The 18,660-nt window shown below is 53.5% G+C and overlaps 1 long non-coding RNA gene across 1 annotated transcript; it reads right to left on the bottom strand.

Moving 5' to 3' along the window:
• Positions 1-16,674: 16,674 nt before the first annotated feature.
• On the bottom strand, positions 16,675-17,919 carry LOC122238374. The gene is made up of 3 exons (XR_006217282.1): positions 17,843-17,919; positions 16,912-17,084; positions 16,675-16,710 (listed from the first exon to the last, which is right to left on the bottom strand). It is a non-coding gene; the product is annotated as an uncharacterized LOC122238374 (long non-coding RNA).
• Positions 17,920-18,660: the final 741 nt, after the last annotated feature.

Raw genomic sequence — 18,660 nt, 5'->3', positions numbered from 1 at the left:
GAATGGATCATTCGAGACATCTTCCCAACAACCGAAGTAGTGCTGGCTCTTTGTATGTAAAATTGTTAAGACTTTAAAAAAGAAATGTTTCGAGGCAATGAATGGGGGGCAGGGTTCAGGAAACAAGGCAGGGTCATGGTTTAGCAGCGGGGCTAAGGGGCTCGGAGCTGGGAGAAGGGGTGGACCGGGCAGCGGGGCCGTGCTGAGGACTCTGGGTAATTGAGGCAGGGACCCGGAGAGAAGGTCAGGGAGGGGAGATGCTCTCCATCTCTGCTGTCAGGTGCGCGTGACTCGGGGCACCGTCCGGGAGCGCCAGCCTGAACCTCTGCCTAACCCCGGGCAAGTGCTGCTGCCACATGGAGATTGTTATCCAATTTGCCACTGTCTCCTCCAGAGACTTCATGTGCTGCCAGGACGGAGGCATAGGGAAAGCCTGTCCCCCAGGAGATGACCTCTCCAAGATTCTTGCCATGCTTCTATTTCAAGGAGGACATAGATGTCTGTGCCGCGGCATCCCCTTGGGAGGACCTGGGAGTGGGCGGCGGCAGGGGACAAAGCTAAAAAGTCAGGGAGAGGGGGACAGAGGTCAGGAGAAGCAAGGCAGGGGCGAGGGAGCCTGGGGAGAAGGAACTATCACAGAAAATGGTACAAATTCACCAGGCCCCCAGCCCACCATCAGGGAGGCAGCAGGAGGAGGGCCCGTAGAGGGCTTGCCTCCGAAAGATGGAAAGCTAGGGAGACAAGAGTGGAGGCCAAGGCGAACTGTTCCCATGGCTGCTGGCTCTTCTCTTCCTGAGCACTCCTGGCGGGAAAGGGACATTACCGAAGTCCAGCGTGGTTTGGATTCCCATAAACCAGTCCCCAGAGGCCCATACAACTGAGTGAGATCCCTGGATGGCCAGACTATCCTGTCAGCACCTACTGAGGCTGGGACTGCCCTTGGCATCTAGAAAAAGAAGGCCGCACTTTGCCCAGAGCCTCACAACGGAGACAGATGCATTCGGCCCCTGATGCACAGCAGGACAGTGGGCCTGGGGTGGGGGAAAGGCCCTGTGACGTGGGAGATGGAACAGCCTGACCTGGAGAGATGTGGCAGCAGCAGGGAGGAGGACACAGGCCCACTCCAGACCGTGAGCTCAAACAGAAAGACATACAGGGATAGAGACAGGGACTGGAGGTTGTGGGGAATGGAGAAAAAACCAAGAAGCAACGCCAGTTGCTGTAACAGGCAGGTCCCCGCATCTCAAGGGCCTGGCCTATGAAAGTTCACTTCTCTCTCAGCCACAATCCAATGCGAGTGTTGGGGTGGCCTGCCATGTGGCCCGTTAGGGCCCAGGCTCCTTTCTTTTGTGCCTCTGCCTCCCTTAAGATCTCTGACTCCTCCTTGTTCAGCCAGCAGAGCGGGAGAGACGCCGGAAGGGTGCCCCCAACCCTTGATGCTTCTGCCTGGAAGTGACACGCCCCCATTCCACTGGGGAGAACTAGGAATGTGGCCCCACCTAGATGGAAAGGGGCCTCAAGCATGGCCAAAACTCAGCCCAAAACTCGTCACCGTGGAATGGGGTTCGTGAAATTGTGGCGGACTGCTGGTCAGCTCTGTTTCTGTTGCCAGCATTAATTGGACATTTCTCCTGGGCCACACCTCTTACAAAATGCAGTTTATTCTAGTCTTCACAACAAGCCCTGAAAACCAAAGACTGTTAATCCCTTTATACAAGGAGAAACCAAAGCTCAGAGGGGTTAAGAGGCTTAGCCCTTGGTGGGGAAGCGGGGATTTGAACCCTGGGACTTTCAGGTCAGGGCCCATGGCATTTCATTTTCCCAGATCACCAGGCTGTTTCTCTAGCAAATGGCTGAGAGCTGGAGATGGGCAAACAGGAGGGAAGCAGGAGGCAGCGATGAGGAGTAAAGGAAAAGGACGAGGGAGAGAGGACAGGAAAGAGGGAACTACAAATAAAAAGAAAACTGGAGATTCCCATGGAAGGAAGCAAGTAGTGAAGCTTGAGGGGAGAAAGAGCTGGAAGGAGATTCCAGGAAGCTCTTGGTCCAGACACCGAGTCACTTGTCACACCCTCGCACCTCCTCCAGTGAAAATGAGCTATTCTCATAGACAGTGTGGGCCCGGCCTCTCCCCTCTTCACTCCTCTGCCGCTTTGGGGCTGCTCAAGGCCGCCTCCTTTGTGAGCTTCTCTGCTTGGCCTCACCCCTTTGAGGAAGGATCTGGCTTTAGCTGTCCGCCACAGGCCTGAATTTGAGTCCCACCTCTGCAAGTACGAGCACCAGGTGTTGAACGCTTGAGGGCTCAGTGACAATGCAAGCACTTTATAAACGCCAACAAGAAATGGTCCCGGGAGGGGGGGGGGGCGTTCTGAGGGACGTCCGCTGGAAAGAGTGGCAAGATGGGGAGCAGCCCAAGGGCTGGGGAGGCAGCTCGAAGCCTTGCTGCCCTGGATGGCGCGGGAGGGAGGGGAGGACGGAGATAAGGCATCTGAAGGCAGCTGTGTTTCCCAGCTGCCCTAAGTCAGGAGCAGCTTTCCTGACAGGGTGACTCGGGAAATGAAATGAAAATGAGTTGCTAAAATGTTTTATTTCCCTGGCTGCGTCATCACCGTGGGTGCAAGGACTGCAGTGAGGAGCCGTGCATCACTTGACCCCTCACCTTAGTGGATGATGGAGGGTCACTGCTCCCGCCTTGCAGGCCCCAGAGCAACCCTGCCGCTGCACAGCTTGTAAATCGTTATGGCCCAATGAAGAGCTCACCCTTAAATGTCACTTACTGGGGAATTAAGGCGAAGACAGGCATTGGGCCCGAGGTGGGGGCTGAAGGGGTGGGGAGTCAGCCTCCCCAGGAAGGGCAGTGGGACACTAGGTCTGGGGTTAATGAAAAGTGCCCCTGTCCCCCTGGGTGATCATTATCTCCAATAATTATCCCTGCTCCTGTGGCGGAGGCGGGGTGGGGGAGACGCTTGAAAAGCTGTCATTAGCCTAGATGGGCTAAGAATAGAGAGCTGGCTGGCACCATGGACCTGGGGTCCTCATCCCCTCCTGCCTCCTCTCTCTCTCTGTCCCTCTGTCTCTCTCCCGCTCCCTCTCTCTCTCTCCCCCTCTCTCTTTCCTTCCCCCTCCCTCTCCCCCACCCCTTCTTTCTTGTCTTTCTCACCCCAGAGATCTGCATGGTTCATGGGCTTCTCTCTGCCCCAGTGGACTCTGAGCGCAGAACTGAGGAGGAATCTTAATGAGTCTCCGGGCCAGAGGGCCATGGTTGGGGGCTGCCACGCCAGCTTCACTTTCTAGCTTTGGGACCAAGGAGAGGTCAGCTTCCAGCTTTTCCTTGGAGGCTCTTTCCTGGAAGAAGTGACACCACAAGTCTCAAGTCATCCCAGCAGTGACCCTTCATGCCTCCTCTCTGTCCCATAACCTTTTTTTTTTTTCATTGCAAAATAAGTCTCGCATCCAGAAAAGGACACGGAACAAATGTGCAATTTAATAAATTATTTTATGGGCACCCGGTTGGCTCAGTCAGTTAGCGTCTGACTCTCGGTTTCAGCTCAGGTCATGATCTCACGGTTTCGTGAGTTCGAGCCCCGTGTCGGGCTCTGTGCTGACAGCACAGAGCCTGCTTGGGGATTCTCTCTCACGCCCTCTCTCTCTACCGCTCTCCCACTCACACCGTCTCTGTCTCTCTCAAAATAAATAAATAAGCATTTAAAAAATAATACATTATTTTAAACAAACACTAGGGTAGCCACCACCCCAGCCAAGGACCAGCTCTAGCAACCCATGGACCCCTTGCCCATCCGCCTCCCTCTTCCCCAGGAGGTCCCAGGCAATCACTTCCTGCTTCTCTTTCTAGTCTGTGTGCTCCCTCAGTAATACGGTGCTGTTTTGCCTGTTTCTGAACTTTACATAAATAGAATCGTATGTTACATATTCTTTCGTGTCTAGCTTTATTCAACCAACCTGGTGGTGTTTGTGCGACTCAGCAGTGTGGTCGGTGTAGTCACAGTTCATTCGTTCTCATTGTTGTAGAGAAGTGTTGTCTTCGTGCCCATCTGCCCAGTCCCGCTGTCACCAGCTGCAGCACCTTAGCGCTTCAGGCCACCCATACGGTGGGGACACAGCTTGAGTCTCGCAGCAGCCAGGCAGAGCCCTCTGCAGCCTCTGCAGACAGACTTGTCTAGATGGCACGGTAGGAGTGCTGGGCCAAAGTGAGCCCCGGGCTCTGGGCCCTGAACCCAAGCTCTCCCACCTTCCTGGGAGTGCTGTGTGCTAACAGGGAGCCTAGGGAGACTCTGGCACCCACAGAGAGAAGTTCTAATGGTGGCATCCCAGGCATGGGCAGTAGCTGGGGAGAGAACTTGAAATAGCATTTGGAGCCTAAGTGTTGCCTGGTAGATGTTTGCTGAGTTAATGAATGATCGCCTTCCCAGGATCCCTCCAACCAGGCTTCCAGGTGGCCAGCCCTTGTTCCCTTCCCCCCCCCCCCCCCCCCCCCGCTGCCAACCACACCAGCTCTCGGCTGAGAGCTTTCTGAGACTCCAGCTTTCTGAGATTCCAGACTCATAACCTCCCTCCTGCCTTGCCTCTCGGTGACATTAACTGCTCTACACACGATACCTGCTTGCTCCTGGGCCCTGGAAGGAGCCGTGTGGACTGCTTCCTGTCACCTGTTGCAGGTCTCCCAGCCCGTCCTGCCCGGAAGTTCCCTTAGGTCTAACCTCCATCCCCCTCACCTTCCTCACCTGACCCCCGCGCCTTGACGTTGCTGCCTTGCTGGCTGTGATCAACAACAGTAACTCATCAACGGCATTTTGAATGTATAAAGCGCTTCCTAATAACACTAATCGCGTGTGGACAGCTATTATCATCCTGTTCCAAGCATTGTACATTTTAAACTCATTTAACCCTCAGAACCACCTCTGCGGCGGGGACTATTATTATCCCCACTTTATAAAGGAGGGAGCTGAGGAGTTAAGGAGCTTGTCCAAGCTAGAGTTGCCAGATAAAATACAGAATGAGCAGTTAAATTTGAATTTCAGATAAACAAGGAATTTTTTTTAAGTATAAATATGTCCCAAATGTTGCATATCAAATTCAAATGGGCATCCTATATTTTTGATTTCCTAAATCAGCCAGCCCTAGCCCAAAGTCCCCCAACAAGTAATGGTGGAGTCGGATTCAACCCCCAGCTCGCCTCTGCTCCACCGGGACCCACGCTAAGGCCCTGGCGCTGGCAAAAGACACAGATGGATTTTAGACTCTTTTGTAAATCAAACCAGCAGAGCTAGGAAGCAGACTTGCTATGGAGGCTGAAAGGAGCCCAGTTTCTGGCTCCAGGAGGTAAGATTTAGAGAAGAGGCTGCTTGCTGGGAATCACTCAGCTCAGAGCCTCCAAAGGCCAAGGTCAAGTCCCCTGGGTTTCAGATCACCTGGGGGCCAGTGACCATACCCTTTGATTCCTGTTTTCCATGCAGCCACAGGGGTTGGCCCTGCCCTGCCCTGCCCGGCTCAAACCCAGGCACCCCAGTCCTTCCAGCTCTCCAGAGGACCCCCGTTTCCAGCCTTAAGACTCATAAACCACCTCGTCTGACTGCTAAAACCTCGCTAGGGCCTTCTGCCCTCTGCCCTCTGCCCTCTGCCCTCTGCCCTCTACCCCGTCCTCCGCCAGAGCTAATTGCTTTATTTAGATGTGATGTGGCCACAAGATGTAACTATGAAAATTGCAAAAATGACTATGTGGTGGTGTCTGAGGCTGCAAATGGGGGTATGTGCTTTTATTTTGCACCAAATAACGCATTTACTTCTTCGGGGGGAAGCCTGTTTGGCAGATAGCGAAGGCACTGCTAATAACACTTTGCACTGAGTGCCTCAAACATAGACGAAGAGCCATGAAAGGGTCCCGTTTCTGTTCCCGACAACTTGAAAGCTCCGCGAACATGCGTGCCTCCTTCCTCAAGAGCAGAGGGAATTGTGAAGAAAATGCTGTGCGTTTTCGCTTTTAACTTGCTGTTTTGATCCTTTCCAGCCACCAGATTGTAGAACCCCTGGAGAGACTGGGGGGGGGGGGCGGCTGCGGGGAAGTGGGTGTCTGGATGTGGAGGTCGGGGCTCCCCCCTTCTCCCTCCTTCCACCACCCTCTTAAAGGGCAGAGCAAGAGGGAGCCGCCTAAAACAACTTCTGCCCTGGCTGAGGCGCAGATCTGTGGGCAGAAAAATGAATCAGGAGAATTCTGTTTTGCCAGTTTGGGCAAATGATGCTCCATATCTGGGCCTCAGTCTTGCTGGGGGGTGTCGGGCTTCATGATCCTCGTCCGGACAAGGGGGCTCGTAACGAGCCCCGTACAAGGATGCCGTGAGGGCTAAATAAGTCAGTTCATATAAATGGGCTTAGAACAGGGTCTGACACATAGAAGAGCTCAATGCATTTAGCCAGAATAACAGTTATCATTTTCTGAACCATGACGAGTTTAGAACAGCTCGGGGACCAAGGAGATAAGCGTGTGAGGAGATGGGGTGTGAGGCCATAGGGAATGGAGCAGACTATGACTAAACTACAACCTGTGTGGACAAAGTCAAACATAAATTGAAAAAAATACTCTGCAAGGCAAACGAAATGGGTCTGCGGGCTGCCCACAGCTCTGGGTCCACCTGTTATAACTTGGTTGAGCTTCAGGAGGGTCCCTTCTACCATTAAAAACCTATGATTTAGGGGCGCCTGGGTGGCTCAGTTGGTTGAGCGTCCAACTCTTGACTTCAGCTCAGATCATGATCCCAGGGGTGTGGGATAGAGCCCCATGTCAAGCTCCACACTGAGGGTGGAGCCTGCTTGGGATTCTCTCTCTCCCTCTGCCCCTCCCAACCCCCCCCCCCCAATTAACAATAAATAAATAAATCTATGATTTAGATCCAGCCTCTAGCACTCAGAACTAGAAAGTGCCTTGGACCCATCAAGTCTGACCAACTCCCTCACCCATTTTACAGGTGAGGAAATGGAGGCCTAGAGGCGGAATGTGCCTTGTGAGTTGTACGTGTGGAGGAGGGGGTGGACTCCAACCCAGGGTGTCTGTCACCCATGCAGGGCTCTTTCCCATTCATCCTCCTGGCTTGCTGCTGTGCTCTTGGGGAAGCTCCTGTACCACTCCAGGCTCACTGTTTCCTTCCCTGTGGAAGGAAAGGCTTGGACTGCATGCCGAATGTGGGTTTAGGAGCAAGGGAGGCCTGGATCCGAATCCTTGCTGTGTGACCTGGGCAAGCAACGTCAGTCCCCAAGCCTCATCCATCGTCATCCACACTACCACCACCAACACAGCTCACTCTCTATAGGGCTTGCTGTGTGGAGGCCCTATTTATCCTAAGTTGCTTTACCTGGATGGACTCGTTTGTTCCTGACGACAACACTGGGAGGTGAGTCCTATTATTATCCCCAATTTGTAGATGAGACAACTGAGGCCCACAGAGGTCAAGTAGCTTGTCCAAGGTCATGCGCCTCTCTTGGGTTATTAGTGGGAAGGAGTCAATGTCCACTGTATACGCCAGTGTGAACATCAGTGCCCCACCCCCAGCCCCAATCTAGCCAGTGCCTTCTAGGAATCTGTCATCACAGCCAAGACTCCCAGGAACCAGGAGACCTATTATGCACCATATGGCTATAGAATTAATAAAGTGTTGTAACCAAAGATTGGAAAAGAGATCAGGGGACTCAGCTCCTGGAGTGAAACTATTAAAAAAAGAAAGAAGCCACTCAGCTCTGCAACAGGGGAGTGGGAATGGGGCCCAGGTCTCCTCTTAGATGCTGGGCAAACACCAGGCGAGGGAACATCCCTAACCGGCTCAATGTGTCTGCTGTTGGTCATAAAGACACAGTTTATTGGCGCTGTGGTGATAGGAGAACCGAGAAGTAACAAGAGGACCTCTTTGCAAGGGGGTAAGGAGGCAGGTTTATTACTTCGGCAAAGAGAGCCACTCAGCGCTGTGACTCCCGTCCTGACGACAGAAGGCAGAGCCTACCTCACCGGGCTTTGGGGCTGCAACCCCCCCCTCAACCTCTGCTCACAGGCGGGGGGATGAATCAGACTCAGCATAGCCTTTGCCCTTCCTCTTTGTTTTTCTGGAGCGATGTCTACACTCTACCCCAATGGCAGAAGCCAGAATAGGCTTCCTGACTTCTGCTGTTCTTCCTCCTTGCCTGTCCAGGCAGAACTGAATTGTTCTCACCTTCTTCTGCCTTTCCTGGTGCCAGGGCTGCCTGGGTTCAAATACCAGCTCTGCCACTTACTGGCTGGGTGACTTGGGCAAGTCACTTCACCTCTCTGGGCTTCAGTGCCATCATCTGTGAAATGGGCATAATAACAGAAACCACTTCATGGGATTGGTATGGCGATTAAATGAGGCACGTAAAGCCCAGTGTTTGACACTGTGTAAACACTCAATAAATGTATTTTTAAATTATTATTAATACCAGTTTGGCCCTTACCCTATTGTATTATAATTTGACAATGAGTCTGTCTCCTCGACTAGACCATGGGCTCCGGACTTCTCCTGTCCTCCTAACAACCTCATGATGTAGTGTCTTCTTAATGTTTCTTTATTTACTTTGAGAGAGAGAGAAAGAAAGGGACAGTAGGGGAGGAGCAGAGAGAGGGAGAGAGAGAATCTGCTGCCAGCGCAGAGCCCAATGCAGGGCTCGAGTCCACGAACCATGAGATCATGACCTGAGCCGAAATCAAGAGTCAGACGCTTAACCGACTGAGCCACCCAGGCGCCCCTCCTGATGTAGTTTCTATCGTCTCCATTTTAAATATAATGGCATTGAAACTCAGAGCGATTAACCAACCGGCTGCCCCAGAGTCACACAGCTGGTACCAGACGGGGAACAGATCTGAAAATTAGACTCTGTGACCCTTACATTTTGCAACCAGGTCCTCAGCCTGGGTGACATCCAGGGGCTCCCAGTTCTGCTGCTTCAGTGCTGGGCTTTTGGGCAGTAAATAGTTAAAGATGCTACTCCAGACTTCAGGCAGGAAACAGTTAAGGAAAAGTACAATTCCAGGGAGGGCCCAGAAGCCAGAAGCCAGAAGCCAGGTCTGCCGGCCTCTGGGACACGGTGCCAGGAGGCTCAGAGGAATCTGAGCTGCAGAGGGCAGCTGCCATCACTCAGACAAGGAAACACCAGCTGGAACGCCTTCATCACCGGGAAGGTGCTGCTGCTGTCAACCAGCGTGCACACACGGGGCCAGATATGCAGAGATGCATACACACGGATGTATACACACACAAACACGCACGCGTGCATGCACACGGGTGTGCACACACACTCTCACACACACCCACTCACCCCCTGCAAAGCTGCGCCAGAGGGAACCACTGTGCCTGCTTCCTCAGGAGGGAGGCTCAGTGTTTTGCCAAGGACGCCTGGGGGGTCCTTGTCATAGGAGAGGAATTTGGATGAACGTGGAAAGTGCAACTCTGGCAGGCAGCACTATAGGGAGGGCAGGGGGCTTCCTAGAGTTTTGCTCAGCAGGAGTTCAGTGTGAAGGGGTGAGAGGTCAGAGGACCTTAGGGTTAGCAGATCTGATCTCCCTTGGCTGACATCCATCCAAACAAGTCTATGACCCGACCCTGCCTTTCCCCTCAAAGAGGCTTTGCATTTTTTTTTTTTAAGTTTATATGTTTTGGAGAGAGAGAGAAAGTGAGTGCGAGCAGAGGAAGGGCAGAGAGAGGGGGGACAGAGGATCTGAATCAGGCTCTGTGCTGACAGCAGAGAGCCCAATGTGGAGCTCAAACTCACAAACCGTGAGATCATGACCTGAGCCAAAGTCAGACACTTAACCGACTGAGCCCCCCAGGCGTCCCAGAGGCTTCACATTTTAGTGGACATCAGATCCACCTGGGAAGCTAATTTAAAAATTCAGATCCCTGGGTCACCCCACCCGCAATCATCCTCCCCATTTGGCAGGTGTGGAAACTAAGGCTCAGAGAGGCTAGGTAACTTGCTCAGGACCACACAGCAGAGCTGGAATGGAACTCTGGGGCCCAAGTCCTGAGAGGCCAGTGCCAGGCTCTGTCTCAGGGGTAGGCATCTGAGGAAGCCACAACCGATCCCTTGGGGAGTGAGACCAGGAGCAGGGGGCAAAGGTAGGAAAAAGGGTCGGGACCCCATACTCAGAGGCAGGCATTCCAGGCAGGGTTCTGTTTCTACTGGGGGCTGGAGGCTCAGAGAAGAAACTGAGGCATGGGCACAACTATGTGGACTGGCTCGGCATCGCTTCAAGACAAGTGCCTAGTGGTCAAGGACACTGGCTGTGCAGTTAGCAGGGATTATGTGACCTTGGGCAAGTGATTTGGCCTCTTTGAACCTATAAAAAAAACAACTGGGGTAGCAGCCATCCCTACCGCACAGGGCTGTTGTGAGGACTAAGTGAGCTAATGTGCCAGGGGTCCCCGGAGTGGAGGGGGGGGGTCTAGCCTGGTACAGACCCAACCACGGGTGACCCCCCTCCCCCCAGCCCGAGGTGGGTATACCACCCCAAAGCTGCCTGAGGGCTGGTGCACTCCTCCCGGCCCACCCCGGGCCACCTTGAAGCCAGCCCGACTCACCTTGCTCTCCAGGAGGGGGGCAGAAAGGAGGCCGACCCTGGCTCCGGATGCAGTCAGCCGGAGCTGCTAATAGAGTCTCCTGCCCCCCGCCCTGGGCTGCCATCTGTGCAGGGCCGGACGGACCTGACAGTCTCAGAGGGCGGTTCATTTATAACCGGCCCTGCTCCCCATTTGTGCCCAGCCAGAAGGGCCACGAGCCCCAAACCCTCAGCCTCTCGGCAGGAGAAAGAGAGGAGAGCGAAATCGGGAAGAAGTTCCAGCCTCGAATCCTTTCTTCCCAGGGACGGGTAGACAAAGGGGCACGGAGGTGAGGCCTCTGTCCTTTAATTCCATCTATCAAAGCCTTGGACTCACATCCACACCTCATTAATCTGCACACTTTACTGAGAGGCAGGAGGGTGAGAGAGCCCGCCAGAGCGGGGGCTCTGCAGCCCGACGGACCCAACCTCCAGTGCCCACCAGCTCTGCAGCCTTGGACAAGTTGTTGACGCTCTCTGGGCCTCTGTTTCCTCATCTATAAACCAGAGACCATAACAGAAGCCACCTCCCAGCGCTGTTGTAAGGATTAAGTAATAATACAGATAAAGATTTCGAACAATCGCGGGCACATGGTAAATGCTCAACTGTCATTATCAGCTGCTGGACCATCTGGCGTCATCGTGGGCACTGGGGGGGGGGGGGCAGATATGAAAAAGGAGGCAGACGCGCCTCAAGGTCTCCCTGGGGGATGGGGGAAGCATCTGATGTGTAACAGGTTGGGTGATTGGAGAAGGGCCGCACGGTGGGGCGGGTAGTAGATGGGGAGGGCAGCAGAGGGTGTCCCAAGGAGCAGCGGCAGAAGTCCAGGGGTCTTTACGGAAGGGACTGGAAGTCTGGGCTTAAGCCACTCGGCCTGGCTTATGTTTTTCCCTCCTTCATTCTTTGTTCACTTTCTGTACGACTCCTGAGGGAGAAACCGACAGAGAACTCATCTGTGGTTGGTCATTTTCCCGTCAAGGGACTGGCCTCAGGCCACCAGGCATTCCTTTAGGATCTCTGCCCCCTGGTTGGCCTAGGACTCCATCAGGCCAGCGTGGTCACCGCGGAAGGGGAAAGCACAGTGTTGACCAGGAACCAGGACGCTCTGTTGTTTTTTGAGGAGTAACCCAGCAAGGGCCCCGACCAGGAGGCATCTTGTCCTAACTGTGCATGGGGGTGAGGCTCCCTCACATGTGGTATCTCCCCCACTCAGATATTCAGCTCTCTGAAGACGCAGTCACTGTTCTGTCCCCTTGTTTAGGGGCTCCCTGAGGACAGGGTTGTCTCCTCCCTCAGGCTGGGGTTCACTGAGGGCAGGACTGTGTCTCCCCCTCAGACTGGGCTCCCTGCCGACAGGGCTGTGTCTCCTCCCTCAGACTGGGGTTCACTGAGGGCAGGACTGTGTCTCCCCCCCCTCCCCCCCCCCCCCCCCCCCCCCCCCCCCCGCCCCAGACTGGGACTCCCTGAGGGCAGGGCTGTGTCTCCTCCCTCAGACTGGACTCCCTGAGGGCAGGGCTGTGTCTCCTCCCTCAGACTGGGGCTTTCTGAGTCAGGGCTGAGTCTCCCCCTCAGACTGGGTCTCCCTGAGGGCAGGGCCGTGTCTCCTCCTTCAGACTATGGGTCCCTGAGGGCAGGGCTGTGTCTCTCCCCCCCCCCCTTGGACTGGACTCCCTGAGGGCAGGGCTGTGTCTCCTCCTTCAGACTGGGATTCACTGATGCAGGGCTGTGTCCCCCCCTCAGACTGGGACTCCCTGAGGGTAGGGCTTCTCCCTCTCAGACTGGGTCTCCCTGAGGGCAGGGCTGTGTCTCCTCCCTCAGACTGGGTCTCCCTGAGGGCAGGACTGTGTCTCCTCCTTCAGACTGGGATTTTCTGAGGCCGGGCTGTTTCCCCCCTCAGACTGGGGCTCCCTGAGGACAGGGCTGTGTCTCCCCCCTCAGACTGGACTCCCTGAGGGCAAGGCTGGTCTCTTCCTTCAGACTGGGGTTTGCTGAGTCAGGGCTGTGTCTTCCCCTCAGACTGGGCTCCCTGAGGGCAGGGCTGTGCCTCCCCCTCAGACTGGGGCTCCCTGAAGGCAGGGCTGTGTCTCCTCCTTCAGACTGGGATTCACTGATGCAGGGCTGTGTCCCCCCCTCAGACTGGGACTCCCTGAGGGTAGGGCTTCTCCCTCTCAGACTGGGGCTCCCTGAGGACAGGGCTGTGTCTCCTCCCTCAGGCTGGGGTTTGCTGAGGCTGGGCTGTGTCTCCCCTGTCAGACTGGTCTCCCTGAGGGCAGGGATGTGAGATAGAGAATTAAAGTGCAGGCAGGTAGTGGAAAGCCCGGTGAGAGGCGTAGAGCCCATGTTTAGGCAGTGGGGGTTGATGGAGGGCATGTCCGGAACACCCTCTCTTCCCGGCTCCTGCCCCAGCCAGCAGCTTTCACAGACCTGTCTCTGGCTTCAGGGGCAGGGAGGAGTGTGAAGGGCTCCCCAGTGCCCAGCCCTCTCCAGAGCCCCAGAGGGAAGCTCCTGTGCTGTGAGAGCCAGAAGGACCGTCTCTACGCATAAGCCACACAGACTGCTTAGGTTTGAGTTGCTGCCCAGCTAGTGTTTGTTGAGTGAATAAATGCAAACATGCCCGCCAGTGATTCCCCAGCCTAGATGGCTCACCTTTACCACACTCCATCTTTCCAAATCCTCCCAGGTCAGCCCGAATTCCAAACGGCCCAGGCACAGACTCTCTCAACCTTCTTTGACCCCCTGCTGCATTCGAGCACGGCCCCGGCCCTCGACTCCAGTCTTCAACCGTGGCACGCACTGGACTCGACCTGGGGAGTTCCCTAAAACACTAATGCCCGGCCTCCCCATCGCGGATTCTGATTTGATTGCCTGGGTGTGGGGCTGCAGGGCATTGCTTCTGTCTCCTTCCCCCGGGTAATGCCAACAGCTGCAAGGTTGAGAGCCATGCAATTGAGAGATCGGGCTGAGGTCTCCTCTAGAGGAAGGGGAAGCTTTGTCACCACTAAATCCCAGCGCCTAGCGCCATGCTTAGCACATAGTCCATGCTCAATAAGTGTTTGCTAATAAACGATTGCATGACAGGTGGGCCGATCCCCCTCCTGGACGTGAGGTAGTGATTAAGAGCTTATCTCTGCGGACTGACAGACTAGAGTCAAGTTCTGCCGCGTCCTCAGTCTTGGGCACGTTGAACCTCAGTTCCCTCATCTGTAAATGGGGCGAATAACCGCCCCTTACCTCGCAGAGTTGTTCTGAGGGAGGATGGAGAGCATATCTGCCAAGGCTTAGCTCAGGCTGTTTGTGTTGATCTGGGTCCTGGCAGGAAACAGATGGTTCATTCAAACCACCGAGGAGAGTCTATCAGAGGGGTTAGTTGCAAAGATATGGGCAGGATTGAGGAAGGAGCAAGGGATGGGAAGAACCCCGGGGGCTGGCAACACTGGGGAGCTATTAGCACCCCTAGGCCTAGAGGAAGATGAGGAGAAAGCGGTCGTGGGGAGCCGGGAGACAAAGCTGTGCTTCAGGAGAGGGACCGAGACGGGGCATCGTGAGCACTGAGGAAGCAGCCACCGCATCCCGAAACACCTACCTCAACCTTACCCCCCTCCCTCCTCCATTTCTCAGCGCAGCCTCCTCCCGGACACTGCCAAGCAGGGGAGGTCATGGCGTTGTCCATGAGGTCAGGCTCCTGGAGCCACAGTGCAGGGAGGAAGAGGGCAGAGAGTGGGTTTGGAGGAACAGACAGAAGATACGCAGCACTTGCCATATGGTAAACACTGATGAAATAGTATGACTATTATTACTGTTCAGGTGGCTCGCGCGGACCATTTTGTGACATCTGACTTTGACATTTAGCGGTATCATCTGCACATGTCAGCTCTCGCTAGCGTAGCAGACGGTTTAGGGGCCAGGCCCAGCTCCTCAGCTACCCCATCTGCACACAGCAGGTGCCCCATACGCACTGGAGAGAGAAAGGACCGCAGGAAGGAATGACAGCACATTTCCGTGTTCAGCCATGGGCTTCAGCATGTTTGACAAGCCATCAAAATGGCTTTGCGATAGCAAGCTTCATTAAAATGGAAGCATGGTGCTCTAGTATGCAGATGGGGCCACTTTATTACTTTTTAATTTGTTTACAGAAAGCCCATGTTTGGTGTTCACCATCTTCGCAAATAGTAACAAATGGGCATGTTTGCTGCCTCCAAAGCTGTGGTGTCCCTGGATAAATAGGCTGAAACCGCGTTTGAACACTGCGCGTGGTTACTCTTAATAGAATCTGACATGCTCCTCAAAATGTGTGGGAGGCTGAGGGGAGGGGACGCTAAGTGTGTGGTTTGCGGCGTGTGTATCTTTGGGTGACTCATGCCCTTCTCTGGACTCACCTTCGCCATCTACACGATAAGAGCCCTGGGCCAGAAGGTCCCCACAGCCTTTGCGGCTTTCCTATCCCAGGGCTTTGTAATGCCTCTATCACCCTAGAAGCTACCAACCTCCCTGAACCACCAGCTTCCTGACTCCCAAGAGAAGCCCTCTTCACGAAAATAAAATAAAACTACACATTACCAAATGCATTTTGAAAATGGGTCAAATTGAATGAAGAATACTTAATGGAGCATAACTATTCGAGCGACAGTTACAAATACTTACGCTGTAGTCCCCCAACGCAACAACATTCATAAACCCACCGGGACCCTCGAATCCCAGTTTCACTCGTTATTAGCTATGCGATGTTGGGAGAGTTACTTAACCTCTCTGTGGCTCGGTTTGCTCATCCGTGAAGTGGGGTTAATAACGACACCCTCCTCATACGGCTGTTGTGGGGCTTAGATGCATAGTAGTATTTGTATCAGAGAGAAAGGATTTAGGACAATCTCTGTTTCATAGAGTTGCCCATTCAGCGGAGCCTGTCCCATCCTGACCATGCCCAAGGAAGTGGCCCAGCCCCATGGGTTTATTTTCTTTGCAATGCTCATCACAACCTTCTTATTTATCTCTCTCTTTATGGCGTTCTCTTTCCACTTCAGTTAGGGCTGCGGGAGGGCACGAACCTTGTCAGTCTTATTCCTGGCTGCCTTCCCAGCGCCTAGAACGGCATCTGACTGGTTCTCCACAGATTCTTGTCCAGTGAATGAACGTGCAGGGCATGGGGACCAGACTGGAGCATAAACTCTGAAAACCAGTGGTCAAGATCGGGCCCCACATGGACCCCACACGCACGTACTGTGTGTTTCATACACACATATCCAACCTCTGAAGTCTTGGCTCACGGGACTGTCCTTTAACTGGATTTGCGTTTTGACTTTTAGGATAAAGCAAGATCAGCAAAGAAGGCACAGAAGCACCTTCTGTTCCTTGGGGCGGAGTCTGAGACCCAGCAGCCTTGCGCCATTACCTGGGCCTTCGCTCCAGGGGCTGGGGATAATGTAACTTCTTATCCTGGAAAGGGGCCCCCAGCAGAGGCTCCCAGATGATGTACCCCTTTGGGTGCCCAGGGCTTTACAGTTTAGAAAGTTCTCTTGGAGCCCTCATCCCACCTGATACCTCCATGTGAGAAGGGAAAGCCTGCACTCGCTCAGCGATCATGACCCCACCCCCCACCACCCCATTTTATAAATGCAGAAGCCAGGCGTGGAGGCAGGACAGACTTGCCAGCCTTAGGCAGCCTGGCCTGGGCTCTTTCCAATAATGCCAGGAGGCCACCCGCAGAAAAGAATATTAAGTACCCTGCTGATTAAATCAAAGAAAGGAGTTTGTGCATTTCAGATAAATTTCCAACCACAAAGGGAATGAAACTGAAAGGAATGGGCTACTCTCAGTTAACCAGAGTATTCTGTTAACCAGGAACATACCCTCCCCCAACCGTCAGCACGCTACCTGGAAGCATACCTTGGAGATCATCCTGTCCGGTGTTCTCAGGATTTCAGAAATTATATCTATTTCTATATATCTTTTTTTTTTAAGTTTATTTATTTTGAGGAGGGGAGGGAGAGAAAGAGGAGAGAGAGAGAGAGAGAGAGAGAAGGAATCCCACGCAGAATCCACACTGCCAGCACGGAGCCAGATGAGGGGCTTGAACTCACAAACCGTGAAATCATGACCTGAGCTGAAATCAAGAGTCAGACACTTAACCGGCTGAACCACCCAGGTGGCCCAGAAATTATATATTTCTAATTGATCACTCTAGCAAAGACTCAGGACCCAGTACAATAAAAACAAAGAGTCCACCTTTCCTGAGAAGCATTTAAAGGCATTCCGTTATTACCCAACGGAATGGGTAAAAATACCCAACCAAGTATGCACTTACGATGCTCCAAGCACTCTTCTCAGCCCTTCAGGTCACAACCCTTAAGATACATCATTTTCCCCTATTTTATAGACGAGGTACAGAGACGTTAAGAAACGTGCTCAAGGTCACACAGCTCGTAAGTCGTAGAACCAGGATTCACATCCAAATAGTCAGGTTCCTGAACACATGCTCTCCAAGGGAAAAAAAAATCTCAGTAAATTTTAAAGAAGTAAAAAGGCACAGCAATATTGGTAAAAAAAAAAAAAAATCATTTTATTGCCAAGGTTTTAAATCACAAAGATAATGGTTAGCAGTGGAAAGTCCTGACTATCATATCATATAACTTTCCTTATAATTGTACTACCAGTGAGTGAGGCTGCAGCAGACGGTGTATCCCATTGACTGGCGGAGGTGGCAGAAAGTGAGTTTGGGTCACGGTTATAAAACACTGCTAACGACCGTGATTATGCTATGTCTTCTCACCTCTGTTCTTCTTTTATGTGTACAAAACCCAAAGCCCAGAGAGGTTGGGTGATTTGCCAGAGGTCACACAGCAAGTGAGCTGGAGAAGCTAACCCACTCAATTCAATGAATGTTTATATAACATCTGCCACGTGACTGAGTTATGTTCTTTGCACCAGAAGCGAAATAGGAAGCCGGAGGCCAGATCGTCGTAAGCCAACTTGTTAGCCAGTCTAGGACTAAAACAGCTCCTTCCCTTGCCCCAGCTGTAGCCCGGGGCTATTTTCTGCTGTTAGTGCAGTGGCCACTGTGGGGTAGTCACTTAAAGGTTTTAGACCTTGGTTCTCCTCAGGAGAGGAAAAAGGAAAAGGCCAGACGCCTACTGCTCCTTTTATTTGGGGGCCAATGAATCCCTCTCACCTCTCAGAAACTTCCAAATAACCCTCTCCCTTCCAGTAATTCTAGGAGAATGAAAATTGACTCCCACCTGCTTCTCCTACCACCATTCAAGCTAATCGCTCAGGGAAAGGCAGGGACAAGCTTCTCTGTGTGCCAGGGGTCTCCCCTTTCTCCTCACCCGCCTGCCTGGGGAGACTGATAATCCCCATCAGTGATGTCACAGGACTAGGTGGGGAGGGGGGCCGCTGTCATGCAGGGGACGTGAAGACAGAGGTCTCCAGCCAGGTGGCTGGGCAGCGGTCAGAGCAGAGGAAGGGGCCCCGGAGCCCCTCCCAGGGTCTGCGTTGGAGGCTTTCGCATGAAGCGACAGCAGCTTATTACAGCTAATTTCCTTCCCCTTGCTAGAACCGCAAATCCACAGGGTTTTCACAGCATATTTGTGTATCTGGCACTCTCAGCCCGCCTCCCCTCAGGGACCATAAGAGATGCTGAGGAAAGAAGCAACATGGTCTTCCATAATTTCAAAGTCAGTTCCAGAGTTAATAATAAATTAAGAGCTGGGGGCGGGTAGAAGGGGACTAGATGTGGAAGGCCCACTCACTCCCTGCCAGTGTAGACTGGCCCCTCCAGGAACATCTTCTAGGCGTCGGGGGAAATAATGGGAGCTCCGGGTCTGAGATGCTGAGGTGGCTTCCCCAAGGTTACAAGGCCACTAGACCCCAGATCTTTGTGGTACCTAACCTGGTGGGTCCCCCACCCCCCAGGATGGCCGGGTGGGGGATGGAAGAATTGAAGCACATTCTCTCCCATAGCTATCTTTCTCCCTGTCCGTGGAGGGTTGGGGCACCCTAGCAGGCCCCAGCCCCCCTCAGAGCACCTGCTGATCCCAGAGAAAAGGCGAGACAG

This window comes from Panthera tigris, chromosome B2, assembly GCF_018350195.1.
Source record: "Panthera tigris isolate Pti1 chromosome B2, P.tigris_Pti1_mat1.1, whole genome shotgun sequence".
NCBI lineage: Eukaryota > Metazoa > Chordata > Mammalia > Carnivora > Felidae > Panthera > Panthera tigris.
Note: the sequence above shows the minus strand (reverse complement) of the source record. Positions and strands in the feature narration are given on the sequence as shown.